General features: G+C 44.2%; 3 long non-coding RNA genes across 3 annotated transcripts; all 3 read left to right on the forward strand.

Annotated features, from left to right (window-relative positions):
* Positions 1-876: 876 nt before the first annotated feature.
* On the forward strand, positions 877-1,378 carry LOC142309991 (uncharacterized). Its single transcript, XR_012754052.1, has 3 exons — positions 877-960; positions 1,068-1,188; positions 1,276-1,378. It is a non-coding gene; the product is annotated as an uncharacterized LOC142309991 (long non-coding RNA).
* A 5,254-nt stretch (positions 1,379-6,632) lies between these two features.
* LOC142309992 (uncharacterized) lies at positions 6,633-7,098 on the forward strand. The gene is made up of 3 exons (XR_012754053.1): positions 6,633-6,716; positions 6,824-6,944; positions 7,032-7,098. It is a non-coding gene; the product is annotated as an uncharacterized LOC142309992 (long non-coding RNA).
* Positions 7,099-12,387: 5,289 nt separating this feature from the next.
* On the forward strand, positions 12,388-12,889 carry LOC142309993 (uncharacterized). Its single transcript, XR_012754054.1, has 3 exons — positions 12,388-12,471; positions 12,579-12,699; positions 12,787-12,889. It is a non-coding gene; the product is annotated as an uncharacterized LOC142309993 (long non-coding RNA).
* Positions 12,890-15,653: the final 2,764 nt, after the last annotated feature.

The following is a 15,653-nucleotide window of genomic DNA, read 5'->3' on the forward strand; positions in this document are numbered from 1 at the left end:
CCTTAATTTTCTGCATATGTTCTTTTGGGCCCTCACAGTTTTTCTTTTCCAATTCATATGACATATTCACCTCATGATGAATACTCCATTATCTCCATTATTTGCTTATCATGTTTCTGTAAAATTTGGCTAGTGTACACGGTGTTACCCTTTCCCTATATTATGTGCATTTATTACATGTCCTATATATGTACCGTCCAATTCATTATGTACTAATGATTTTCCTTTATTCCCTTCTCCCTTTGTTTTCAGAACTAGCATCACTTTTAGGGTTTAGTACACATGCCACACCCTCAGCCTTCTCAGCCTATCACTGGTCCGAGCACTGGAGCTGCACGTCCGTGTTGACCATCGGGAACGGCCCCCTAAAAATGGGCAATACACCTCTTCACTTCCGCGCCCAATCCAGCAATAGTGACGCACGCCATTAGGTCACTATAATGTGTATCTCTCCTTGCACATGCGCGATGCATCATCGTTCAAGTATCTCACATCTTTTCCGAAACCGGAAGTGACGTCGCGGCACCATCCGAAACCGGAAGTGACGTCGCGGCACTATTTCCTTCAAATACACCCTCTTCCCATACGTGCCGCACCTCACAGGACGAGCGGTTCACCTCCCCAGCACCTCTGATACCCGGTAAGTGGCGCACCTGGACAGCAGCAGACTTCTTTTTGGAAACTCTTTTTCATGGATCTAATCACTGAATCTTCCTCCTCCAGTCGGTAGTCGCCTGGATTCTCCTTGTCTCCTTGGACCCTTTCCCATACATAGGCCACTGGAATCATAGGTATACATTACCCTTTTTGCCTGCTATTTGTATATTCCCTGTGATATCTCATACATCCTCCATAATCTATCTTTTGTGCAGGCTACTACCTGGGTCAGGTCCCACCTTACTCTACATACCCTTTAACCATATTCCTCCTCCAATCCCTATCCCAGAACTATCTCTGGAGGTATGTCATTTGATGCATTTTTCATTCCCCCTCCCCCCTTTTCTTTCTTTCTTCTGATACCTTGTTTGACATTTATTATCTTCTCTTAAACCTGGAATATGACACAGTCACAGCCGTCTTTGAATGACAGGATTCCTGAGCACCTATAAGTAATGGTAATATACGTAGAACATGGAAACATAATTATCTCTGCATATTAAAGAGTACTGGATACTTACCTCAACACAGGTGATTGATTAGATAACTCCTCTGCTCCCACTTTTTACTTTCCCTCTACGTTTTCTCCTTTGTGATTCTATCCGTCTTCACACATAGGTCTCTGGTCATGGTTGACGAGACTTGGTGACCCCCTATGCCTATTCTCCGGTAGTCACACTATAGCCACCAGAGGACCGTTATACTCAAGATTTTCGATTGACAAGAGGTATTCTCACTATACATGTCAGAACTCCTATCACTCTGTCAATACTCACTATATCGTATAATAGACCCTTGTATCATATCTTTGTTCTCAGAGTGAGCCAGTACCCTCAGTTGAATCATATAGATTTTCCTGTGTATAACAGTGTTCACCCCACTGTTCCAATATACGGTATGATTACTTCAACTTTATATTCTTTCCTTTTCTTTTTTCCCTCAACGCACTCTTATCAATTACTCTCTTATGTTACAGGTCTAATACATCTACTTTTATTTGCTTCTTCTCCTGCTGCTCTCCAGGTGAGCGATCCCTGATCACTCCCATCCTCCTGGTATGGCTAGATATAGCAAAATATAGTATCACTAGAAACGACGTTGGTACCATCACTGACTCCAGACACGTACCTATCATAGGACTACTTTTTTATCTATAAGCCTATAATATTAACCTGATCTTTATTCACCTATATTAACCCCTTGGTGAGGTTACATCCTAATTATGACATAATCCGTATATGGTGATTACCATCTCCGATACTGTATCATGATTTCCCCTTGATTATTTGTACCCCATTATGTATCAATGTATGTATACCCTTGCACTCATATGACTTCAATACACTGACACCCTCCAGTGAAATTTAACCTGTATCATGATATATTCTTCGTATGGTGACTAATATTCCTGACACTATATCATGGTCTCCTCATTTGACTTATTGTACCCTGTCATGTACCCATTTATGAATACCTTTGTAAATTACACATCCTATATTACCTGTATTGATTATTGTCTTTTTGTTTTGTTTTGTGTCTCCACCATTGTAAATACACAGTTTTGTCCGACCTGAGGAAGGCCTATTGGCCGAAACGTCGGCGGACGCATGTAAAGCACTTTCTTCACTTTTTCACGAGCAAAATAAAAGAAAAAAGATTTTTCAATTTACCATGTCTCCTTGATTCTTATGGGAATTAGTAGTGTGCCGGAGTTATTTCAAATTTACTGACTGTTTTTTTCTCCAGAGCACCTACACAAGGTGAGGCGAGGTCTTTTCTCATAAATTTTGGACTATTTTTTGACCTAGCTCCCTTTTTCCCCCAAAAAAATTTTTTTACAGCACTGGAATAATCCATGTCTCTAACCAACTTCTCCACATTTTCTTACAATGAAGCAGAGACGAATGATATAGTCTCCAGGGTAACCTCACCTAACACGTTTCTTAGTATTCCAACAGAAGAAATCAGGAAGAGAGACTTTGAGAAGACTCTACAGAGACACGCGGCCCTGGATCTCCATTTAATTACCCTGGCCGAATACCATCGAACAAAAAGAATTCCGAGGGGTCTACGCGTCTCACTCCGACCCACGATTTTTGCGGATAACAACGACTTCTGCGACAAGTTCGAGGCCATCATCAATAAATGCTCTATGGACGTCATAACTTTAACAATTGATTTCCTACAAAAAGAAGTCGATCAACTGTCTGCTAATATCCAGACCACAGAAACCCAGTTAAAACAAGTTTTTTCTACCACAGATTTTGAGGAACTCAAGAAAAAATCTAACGATTATATCTCGGACTTCCGAAAATCACTTGAGGCGAAGAAACGTAATAAATTTTTACGAGACCAGGAGGACTATACACAAGGAACTGTCTATCGATGGCGTTCAGGGGACTCCTCGACCTTCTCACGACGTCCCACTCGATACACAGGATATTCCTCTTCCGGAAGCTCAGATATGGACTCCCGACCTCAACCCCAGCAGTCAAATTTTTTAGGGCAAAGGCGCCCTCCCATAAGAAGACGAGGAGGGGGCGCAGGCGGGAATCAATATTACCGGGCGGACCGAGTGTGGACGAGGTCGCAGGTAATGACAACCTAATTTATAATATTTCCTCGTATAACCTGTCTCCAATTGAATACTCTGTTTTACAGAAAGGTTTGTCGTTCAGCCCCACGCCTTCCTATGACACCTTCACGGTACAACAAGAGCTTGACCACTTTTACAGATCTGTACGCTTAAAAACACATTTTAACAACATTGATTACGCCAGTACTGATGGTGTTGATTCAACCTCATCTTTGTCCTGTTTCTCGCTTAAAGCCCTACAACTGAGAACACATAGCCCCTACATGCCTCCTAGGACCTACCATCCAGTGGAGACTTTTGTCTCACTGGTTTCCCAAGACATAGGAATCTTAAATGAACGAATCCAGGCTGGTGAATTCCAGATTAAAAATAATCTATCGGTAGACGAGTCAAGAGCCCTGCGGAGTCTCAGGGAGAATCATGCCATTATAATCAAACCAGCGGATAAGGGGGGAGCTATTGTCGTCTTAGACCGACAATACTATATATCTGAGATTATGAGTCAATTATCAGACAGGTCCACTTATGAACCTGTTCCCCAAGATCCCCCTACAAGGATTGCCTCTCTTATCAGAATCACGACCCAAGATTATTTTGAACGGGACATCATTGATCATAAACTGAGGGATTTCCTGAACAACCCACACCCCATTACCCCGGTGTTTTACACCCTCCCTAAAGTTCACAAAAACCTCACCCACCCCCCCCGGGAGACCCATAGTGGCTTCCACCGACTCCATCCTTTCACCCCTGGCCAAGACCATAGAGAAAATCCTCTCACCATTTGTTCCTCTAACTGCCTCATATCTGAAGGACACATCCCACTTTCTTGAGATACTAACGGATTTACATCAGGTTCCTTGTACATCTCTCCTCGTGACTTTGGACGTTAATTCACTATACACTAGTATTAATCACAGTGATGGCTTACAGGCCATACAGTGGTTCTTTGAACAATTCACCACTCTTCCGGTAGACAATAGAAATTTTTGCATAGATTTACTTAAGATCATCCTCGAACAAAACTTCTTCCTATTCCAGGAACAGTTTTATGTTCAGCGTAGGGGGACCGCGATGGGCTCTAACGTCGCGCCCCCCCACGCGAACATTTTCATGGCATCCTTTGAAGAGCAACACGTACATTCACATCCCCTGATTTTACGCCATGCCCTTTTGTGGCGCCGATATATCGACGACATCTTCCTCATTTGGGATGGCGATCTGGACTCTCTGATGACATTCTACGATGAGATTAACACATTTCTACCTGGTCTAACATTCACTATTCATCACAACATCAACAGGATCAATTTCTTAGACTGTATGGTTATTAAAAATAGTGACGGCATCATTTCCACCGGCATTTACGTTAAACCGACGGATAAGAATAGTCTCCTCCATTTCAATAGTAATCATCCCAGGCACACCAAATACTCTCTACCTATCAGCCAACATACCAGGGTTAATCGCATAGTCAGCGACAAGGACATCCGCCAGACAAGACACAAGGAAATGAGTGCCAAATTTAAACAGCGAGGATATCCTCACAATATAGCCACCAAAATGACATCTGATTCCTCCAACCATTCAACACAGTCTGACCGCATTCCTTTGATCAATACATTCCACCCTTTTTCCCCATTGGTCAAAAAAATAGTGCTAAAACACTGGCCATTATTAGGACTTGCTTATCCTCAGATCAAGGAATTTCAGGCACCTCCTTTATTTTGTTATAAGAAGTCACCTAACATCAGGGACAAGCTCGTACGGGCAGACATAGGCCCCTCCACCCGTCTTCCCAAACAAACATTTCTCGGCAACCCACAATATGGCACTTTCCCGTGCCTTAGTTGTGCCCAATGTTCTAATGTTACTAGAGGTTGTTCATTCACACACCCTAGAACAGGTAAATCCTTCCCGATTAGGGACTTCTTCACATGCGACAGCACTTTCGTCGTATACTATATTAAGTGCCCTTGCGGTCTCGGATATGTTGGGGAAACCACCCAGCATATCCGAGACCGCATTAATAAACACAAATCGGACATCAGATGTGGAAGAACTCTACTACCCATTCCGTTTCATTTCACGACAGCTGGCCACAGAATTTCTCAACTCAGATTCCAGGTCATTGACCACGTGGGCATTAATCGTAGGGGCGGGGATAGGGTTAGGTCACTTCGCGAAAGAGAAGCTCGTTGGATTTTTACCTTGGGTACCCTCGAACCCCATGGTTTAAATCGCAAATATGAACTCGGTTACTGAGGTCAACGGTTACATGTGTTTTACGGTCAATTTATGCTTATGGTAACCATATGTCCTTTTTCCTCTATATACGTGTGCAGGTCAGTACCTGTAGGTTTACTGAGACTCACCATCTGGTAATCATAACGGTGTTTGTTTACATCATCGCTGCATTTGTTCATACCATGTAGGGTAACACCGTTGACACTGTCAGTTCACCCCTACTATTTTTGTGGTATTGATCATTCCACTCACATGCCCTTAATTTTCTGCATATGTTCTTTTGGGCCCTCACAGTTTTTCTTTTCCAATTCATATGACATATTCACCTCATGATGAATACTCCATTATCTCCATTATTTGCTTATCATGTTTCTGTAAAATTTGGCTAGTGTACACGGTGTTACCCTTTCCCTATATTATGTGCATTTATTACATGTCCTATATATGTACCGTCCAATTCATTATGTACTAATGATTTTCCTTTATTCCCTTCTCCCTTTGTTTTCAGAACTAGCATCACTTTTAGGGTTTAGTACACATGCCACACCCTCAGCTTTCTCAGCCTATCACTGGTCCGAGCACTGGAGCTGCACGTCCGTCTTGACCATCGGGAACGGCCCCCTAAAAATGGGCAATACACCTCTTCACTTCCGCGCCCAATCCAGCAATAGTGACGCACGCCATTAGGTCACTATAATGTGTATCTCTCCTTGCACATGCGCGATGCATCATCGTTCAAGTATCTCACATCTTTTCCGAAACCGGAAGTGACGTCGCGGCACCATCCGAAACCGGAAGTGACGTCGCGGCACTATTTCCTTCAAATACACCCTCTTCCCATACGTGCCGCACCTCACAGGACGAGCGGTTCACCTCCCCAGCACCTCTGATACCCGGTAAGTGGCGCACCTGGACAGCAGCAGACTTCTTTTTGGAAACTCTTTTTCATGGATCTAATCACTGAATCTTCCTCCTCCAGTCGGTAGTCGCCTGGATTCTCCTTGTCTCCTTGGACCCTTTCCCATACATAGGCCACTGGAATCATAGGTATACATTACCCTTTTTGCCTGCTATTTGTATATTCCCTGTGATATCTCATACATCCTCCATAATCTATCTTTTGTGCAGGCTACTACCTGGGTCAGGTCCCACCTTACTCTACATACCCTTTAACCATATTCCTCCTCCAATCCCTATCCCAGAACTATCTCTGGAGGTATGTCATTTGATGCATTTTTCATTCCCCCTTCCCCCTTTTCTTTCTTTCTTCTGATACCTTGTTTGACATTTATTATCTTCTCTTAAACCTGGAATATGACACAGTCACAGCCGTCTTTGAATGACAGGATTCCTGAGCACCTATAAGTAATGGTAATATACGTAGAACATGGAAACATAATTATCTCTGCATATTAAAGAGTACTGGATACTTACCTCAACACAGGTGATTGATTAGATAACTCCTCTGCTCCCACTTTTTACTTTCCCTCTACGTTTTCTCCTTTGTGATTCTATCCGTCTTCACACATAGGTCTCTGGTCATGGTTGACGAGACTTGGTGACCCCCTATGCCTATTCTCCGGTAGTCACACTATAGCCACCAGAGGGCCGTTATACTCAAGATTTTCGATTGACAAGAGGTATTCTCACTATACATGTCAGAACTCCTATCACTCTGTCAATACTCACTATATCGTATAATAGACCCTTGTATCATATCTTTGTTCTCAGAGTGAGCCAGTACCCTCAGTTGAACCATATAGATTTTCCTGTGTATAACAGTGTTCACCCCACTGTTCCAATATACGGTATGATTACTTCAACTTTATATTCTTTCCTTTTCTTTTTTCCCTCAAGGCACTCTTATCAATTACTCTCTTATGTTACAGGTCTAATACATCTACTTTTATTTGCTTCTTCTCCTGCTGCTCTCCAGGTGAGCGATCCCTGATCACTCCCATCCTCCTGGTATGGCTAGATATAGCAAAATATAGTATCACTAGAAACAACGTTGGTACCATCACTGACTCCAGACACGTACCTATCATAGGACTACTTTTTTATCTATAAGCCTATAATATTAACCTGATCTTTATTCACCTATATTAACCCCTTGGTGAGGTTACATCCTAATTATGACATAATCCGTATATGGTGATTACCATCTCCGATACTGTATCATGATTTCCCCTTGATTATTTGTACCCCATTATGTATCAATGTATGTATACCCTTGCACTCATATGACTTCAATACACTGACACCCTCCAGTGAAATTTAACCTGTATCATGATATATTCTTCGTATGGTGACTAATATTCCTGACACTATATCATGGTCTCCTCATTTGACTTATTGTACCCTGTCATGTACCCATTTATGTATACCTTTGTAAATTACACATCCTATATTACCTGTATTGATTATTGTCTTTTTGTTTTGTTTTGTGTCTCCACCATTGTAAATACACAGTTTTGTCCGACCTGAGGAAGGCCTATTGGCCGAAACGTCGGCGGACGCATGTAAAGCACTTTCTTCACTTTTTCACGAGCAAAATAAAAGAAAAAAGATTTTTCAATTTACCATGTCTCCTTGATTCTTATGGGAATTAGTAGTGTGCCGGAGTTATTTCAAATTTACTGACTGTTTTTTTCTCCAGAGCACCTACACAAGGTGAGGCGAGGTCTTTTCTCATAAATTTTGGACTATTTTTTGACCTAGCTCCCTTTTTCCCCCAAAAAAATTTTTTTACAGCACTGGAATAATCCATGTCTCTAACCAACTTCTCCACATTTTCTTACAATGAAGCAGAGACCAATGATATAGTCTCCAGGGTAACCTCACCTAACACGTTTCTTAGTATTCCAACAGAAGAAATCAGGAAGAGAGACTTTGAGAAGACTCTACAGAGACACGCGGCCCTGGATCTCCATTTAATTACCCTGGCCGAATACCATCGAACAAAAAGAATTCCGAGGGGTCTACGCGTCTCACTCCGACCCACGATTTTTGCGGATAACAACGACTTCTGCGACAAGTTCGAGGCCATCATCAATAAATGCTCTATGGACGTCATAACTTTAACAATTGATTTCCTACAAAAAGAAGTCGATCAACTGTCTGCTAATATCCAGACCACAGAAACCCAGTTAAAACAAGTTTTTTCTACCACAGATTTTGAGGAACTCAAGAAAAAATCTAACGATTATATCTCGGACTTCCGAAAATCACTTGAGGCGAAGAAACGTAATAAATTTTTACGAGACCAGGAGGACTATACACAAGGAACTGTCTATCGATGGCGTTCAGGGGACTCCTCGACCTTCTCACGACGTCCCACTCGATACACAGGATATTCCTCTTCCGGAAGCTCAGATATGGACTCCCGACCTCAACGCCAGCAGTCGAATTTTTTAGGGCAAAGGCGCCCTCCCATAAGAAGACGAGGAGGGGGCGCAGGCGGGAATCAATATTACCGGGCGGACCGAGTGTGGACGAGGTCGCAGGTAATGACAACCTAATTTATAATATTTCCTCGTATAACCTGTCTCCAATTGAATACTCTGTTTTACAGAAAGGTTTGTCGTTCAGCCCCACGCCTTCCTATGACACCTTCACGGTACAAAAAGAGCTTGACCACTTTTACAGATCTGTACGCTTAAAAACACATTTTAACAACATTGATTACGCCAGTACTGATGGTGTTGATTCAACCTCATCTTTGTCCTGTTTCTCGCTTAAAGCCCTACAACTGAGAACACATAGCCCCTACATGCCTCCTAGGACCTACCATCCAGTGGAGACTTTTGTCTCACTGGTTTCCCAAGACATAGGAATCTTAAATGAACGAATCCAGGCTGGTGAATTCCAGATTAAAAATAATCTATCGGTAGACGAGTCAAGAGCCCTACGGAGTCTCAGGGAGAATCATGCCATTATAATCAAACCAGCGGATAAGGGGGGAGCTATTGTCGTCTTAGACCGACAATACTATATATCTGAGATTATGAGTCAATTATCAGACAGGTCCACTTATGAACCTGTTCCCCAAGATCCCACTACAAGGATTGCCTCTCTTATCAGAATCACGACCCAAGATTATTTTGAACGGGACATCATTGATCATAAACTGAGGGATTTCCTGAACAACCCACACCCCATTACCCCGGTGTTTTACACCCTCCCTAAAGTTCACAAAAACCTCACCCACCCCCCCGGGAGACCCATAGTGGCTTCCACCGACTCCATCCTTTCACCCCTGGCCAAGACCATAGAGAAAATCCTCTCACCATTTGTTCCTCTAACTCCCTCATATCTGAAGGACACATCCCACTTTCTTGAGATACTAACGGATTTACATCAGGTTCCTTGTACATCTCTCCTCGTGACTTTGGACGTTAATTCACTATACACTAGTATTAATCACAGTGATGGCTTACAGGCCATACAGTGGTTCTTTGAACAATTCACCACTCTTCCGGTAGACAATAGAAATTTTTGCATAGATTTACTTAAGATCATCCTCGAACAAAACTTCTTCCTATTCCAGGAACAGTTTTATGTTCAGCGTAGGGGGACCGCGATGGGCTCTAACGTCGCGCCCCCCTACACGAACATTTTCATGGCATCCTTTGAAGAGCAACATGTACATTCACATCCCCTGATTTTACGCCATGCCCTTTTGTGGCGCCGATATATCGACGACATCTTCCTCATTTGGGATGGCGATCTGGACTCTCTGATGACATTCTACGATGAGATTAACACATTTCTACCTGGTCTAACATTCACTATTCATCACAACATCAACAGGATCAATTTCTTAGACTGTATGGTTATTAAAAATAGTGACGGCATCATTTCCACCGACATTTACGTTAAACCGACGGATAAGAATAGTCTCCTCCATTTCAAAAGTAATCATCCCAGGCACACCAAATACTCTCTACCTATCAGCCAACATACCAGGGTTAATCGCATAGTCAGCGACAAGGACATCCGCCAGACAAGACACAAGGAAATGAGTGCCAAATTTAAACAGCGAGGATATCCTCACAATATAGCCACCAAAATGACATCTGATTCCTCCAACCATTCAACACAGTCTGACCGCATTCCTTTGATCAATACATTCCACCCTTTTTCCCCATTGGTCAAAAAAATAGTGCTAAAACACTGGCCATTATTAGGACTTGCTTATCCTCAGATCAAGGAATTTCAGGCACCTCCTTTATTTTGTTATAAGAAGTCACCTAACATCAGGGACAAGCTCGTATGGGCAGACATAGGCCCCTCCACCCGTCTTCCCAAACAAACATTTCTCGGCAACCCACAATATGGCACTTTCCCGTGCCTTAGTTGTGCCCAATGTTCTAATGTTACTAGAGGTTGTTCATTCACACACCCTAGAACAGGTAAATCCTTCCCGATTAGGGACTTCTTCACATGCGACAGCACTTTCGTCGTATACTATATTAAGTGCCCTTGTGGTCTCGGATATGTTGGGGAAACCACCCAGCATATCCGAGACCGCATTAATAAACACAAATCGGACATCAGATGTGGAAGAACTCTACTACCCATTCCGTTTCATTTCACGACAGCTGGCCACAGAATTTCTCAACTCAGATTCCAGGTCATTGACCACGTGGGCATTAATCGTAGGGGCGGGGATAGGGTTAGGTCACTTCGCGAAAGAGAAGCTCGTTGGATTTTTACCTTGGGTACCCTCGAACCCCATGGTTTAAATCGCAAATATGAACTCGGTTACTGAGGTCAACGGTTACATGTGTTTTACGGTCAATTTATGCTTATGGTAACCATATGTCCTTTTTCCTCTATATACGTGTGCAGGTCAGTACCTGTAGGTTTACTGAGACTCACCATCTGGTAATCATAACGGTGTTTGTTTACATCATCGCTGCATTTGTTCATACCATGTAGGGTAACACCGTTGACACTGTCAGTTCACCCCTACTATTTTTGTGGTATTGATCATTCCACTCACATGCCCTTAATTTTCTGCATATGTTCTTTTGGGCCCTCACAGTTTTTCTTTTCCAATTCATATGACATATTCACCTCATGATGAATACTCCATTATCTCCATTATTTGCTTATCATGTTTCTGTAAAATTTGGCTAGTGTACACGGTGTTACCCTTTCCCTATATTATGTGCATTTATTACATGTCCTATATATGTATGGTCCAATTCATTATGTACTAATGATTTTCCTTTATTCCCTTCTCCCTTTGTTTTCAGAACTAGCATCACTTTTAGGGTTTAGTACACATGCCACACCCTCAGCCTTCTCAGCCTATCACTGGTCCGAGCACTGGAGCTGCACGTCCGTCTTGACCATTGGGAACGGCCCCCTAAAAATGGGCAATACACCTCTTCACTTCCGCGCCCAATCCAGCAATAGTGACGCACGCCATTAGGTCACTATAATGTGTATCTCTCCTTGCACATGCGCGATGCATCATCGTTCAAGTATCTCACATCTTTTCCGAAACCGGAAGTGACGTCGCGGCACCATCCGAAACCGGAAGTGACGTCGCGGCACTATTTCCTTCAAATACACCCTCTTCCCATACGTGCCGCACCTCACAGGACGAGCGGTTCACCTCCCCAGCACCTCTGATACCCGGTAAGTGGCGCACCTGGACAGCAGCAGACTTCTTTTTGGAAACTCTTTTTCATGGATCTAATCACTGAATCTTCCTCCTCCAGTCGGTAGTCGCCTGGATTCTCCTTGTCTCCTTGGACCCTTTCCCATACATAGGCCACTGGAATCATAGGTATACATTACCCTTTTTGCCTGCTATTTGTATATTCCCTGTGATATCTCATACATCCTCCATAATCTATCTTTTGTGCAGGCTACTACCTGGGTCAGGTCCCACCTTACTCTACATACCCTTTAACCATATTCCTCCTCCAATCCCTATCCCAGAACTATCTCTGGAGGTATGTCATTTGATGCATTTTTCATTCCCCCTCCCCCCTTTTCTTTCTTTCTTCTGATACCTTGTTTGACATTTATTATCTTCTCTTAAACCTGGAATATGACACAGTCACAGCCGTCTTTGAATGACAGGATTCCTGAGCACCTATAAGTAATGGTAATATACGTAGAACATGGAAACATAATTATCTCTGCATATTAAAGAGTACTGGATACTTACCTCAACACAGGTGATTGATTAGATAACTCCTCTGCTCCCACTTTTTACTTTCCCTCTACGTTTTCTCCTTTGTGATTCTATCCGTCTTCACACATAGGTCTCTGGTCATGGTTGACGAGACTTGGTGACCCCCTATGCCTATTCTCCGGTAGTCACACTATAGCCACCAGAGGACCGTTATACTCAAGATTTTCGATTGACAAGAGGTATTCTCACTATACATGTCAGAACTCCTATCACTCTGTCAATACTCACTATATCGTATAATAGACCCTTGTATCATATCTTTGTTCTCAGAGTGAGCCAAGTACCCTCAGTTGAATTATATAGATTTTCCTGTGTATAACAGTGTTCACCCCACTGTTCCAATATACGGTATGATTACTTCAACTTTATATTCTTTCCTTTTCTTTTTTCCCTCAACGCACTCTTATCAATTACTCTCTTATGTTACAGGTCTAATACATCTACTTTTATTTGCTTCTTCTCCTGCTGCTCTCCAGGTGAGCGATCCCTGATCACTCCCATCCTCCTGGTATGGCTAGATATAGCAAAATATAGTATCACTAGAAACGACGTTGGTACCATCACTGACTCCAGACACGTACCTATCATAGGACTACTTTTTTATCTATAAGCCTATAATATTAACCTGATCTTTATTCACCTATATTAACCCCTTGGTGAGGTTACATCCTAATTATGACATAATCCGTATATGGTGATTACCATCTCCGATACTGTATCATGATTTCCCCTTGATTATTTGTACCCCATTATGTATCAATGTATGTATACCCTTGCACTCATATTACTTCAATACACTGACACCCTCCAGTGAAATTTAACCTGTATCATGATATATTCTTCGTATGGTGACTAATATTCCTGACACTATATCATGGTCTCCTCATTTGACTTATTGTACCCTGTCATGTACCCATTTATGTATACCTTTGTAAATTACACATCCTATATTACCTGTATTGATTATTGTCTTTTTGTTTTGTTTTGTGTCTCCACCATTGTAAATACACAGTTTTGTCCGACCTGAGGAAGGCCTATTGGCCGAAACGTCGGCGGACGCATGTAAAGCACTTTCTTCACTTTTTCACGAGCAAAATAAAAGAAAAAAGATTTTTCAATTTACCATGTCTCCTTGATTCTTATGGGAATTAGTAGTGTGCCGGAGTTATTTCAAATTTACTGACTGTTTTTTTCTCCAGAGCACCTACACAAGGTGAGGCGAGGTCTTTTCTCATAAATACTGTCTGGAGGGGGACCGTTTGGAAGTTCCTGGAAGGACCCCGTTGGCTGTGTGCCCAGAGGTCTGGAGCAGTGTTCCGAAGGACAGTCAGCACCAGGGCAGGGGCCTCTCGGACCCCGGCAAGGCTAGGAGTCGCCAAATTTGCCGAATCCGTCAGTGAAGGGGACGTAGATCCCCCAACAACCAAGTCCCGATTGACGGCAACAGCCCAACCATTACAGGGGAGACACCGCCACCGCCAAGGCACCAGTTTCCCCAGGGCCAGCGCCTGCGGGCAAAGTGTAGAGCTCCTCCGGCCCAGATTGCAGCCGGGGAGCGGGTAACCGGAGGGAATCCACCGCTACCACAAGTCAACCATAGGTGCAAGGAAGAGGGACATCACCGTCACCTACCAGGAGTGCAGGTGCAGCCGTCTGTGGGACCGTCCTACCAGCCGTTTGGTTTACCGTACAAACTGTGTCCGTGTGTCAGGCTGAGTGAGTACCACAGTGCCGCAAGGCACAGCGCTGCCCCCGCGTCCCTGCGCCCATCAGGCCCCGCACCCACCTCTCCATCACCGGGCCCCGGGATCACCACCCCTACCCACGGAGGGGCAACACAACACCTGGCTGCTCCGCATCACCATCCCCGGGAGCCCCGTACAGAGCAGCGGTGGTGAAATCACCACAACCGTGGGTGGCGTCACGAACTATAACAATCCCCACACCCAACAAACACCCCCTTTCACTCACGGGCGAGGAGTGTCGCTCGAGAAACCCCGGGATCCGGCCCACAGCTCGAGCCACCAGGAGCAGCTGCCGGACCCGAGCAGAAGGGGTGAGCGCGGTGTGCTGACACCCTCCTCCCCGCCCGCGACACCTCCGCAAGTATGCTATTGCCCCAGTGTGTGTCTGGTGCGGTGGGCGTCGGAAAGAGGAGTCCAGACAGGTATTCAGTGCAACTGGTTTACTCACTTTTCAGATGTTAACTGGTTGCCCGAGGCCGGCTGGTTTCGCCTCCAGTTCCCCTTCGTCCCAGTGCCAGTCTTCTGGTTTTCTGGTATCTTCTGCCCCTGCACTTGTCTCTGGTAAGTGGGCCCCTGTGGTATGGAACACTGGGGGTCCCCGGGTTTGTGGTTTGTCCACCTCTGTCCACCCGACGGTAGCGTGAGCCCTGTGTGGATGGAGTCTCTTGTCCTGTCCCCGGCTCTCTCTTTGCTACTGAGTCTTCGGATTCTTTAGGGCCAGCAAAGTCCTTGTTGGTCCCCTTTGCTGTGCAGGTGTTAACAGGTTGGCCTTTAGCTCTTTCCTGTCCTAGGGTCCTGTACCCCATCGGTGCGTAGTTCCAGGAGTACTCTACCCTACTCCACTGGAAACCACCTCTCCTGGGTACCAGGTCACCGTCAACCCATGCCAGGGAGTCACTTCACTTCCACCTTTACAGTCACTGCTGCTCTGACCACTGTCACGTCAGTTCTCCTTCTCCACAGTGACTACTGTTCTGACTTAGATTGACTACTGACTTCCTGTCTTTCCGACTACTCTCCACAGTCTGCCCCTCCCACCTGGTCAACTAGTGGACTGGACTTGCTCCACCTCTAGGCGGCCATCCATGGTCTCACCCTAGCTGGATACCATTGTATGGGGGATTGTTGTGGAAAACTGGGATTACCTGGGTTTTTGGTGTCACCAGCACTGGGGTTCTGGGTCCCTAAGAGG

The sequence above is a fragment of the Anomaloglossus baeobatrachus genome, chromosome 5 (genome assembly GCF_048569485.1).
Source record: "Anomaloglossus baeobatrachus isolate aAnoBae1 chromosome 5, aAnoBae1.hap1, whole genome shotgun sequence".
Taxonomy (NCBI): Eukaryota; Metazoa; Chordata; class Amphibia; order Anura; family Aromobatidae; genus Anomaloglossus; species Anomaloglossus baeobatrachus.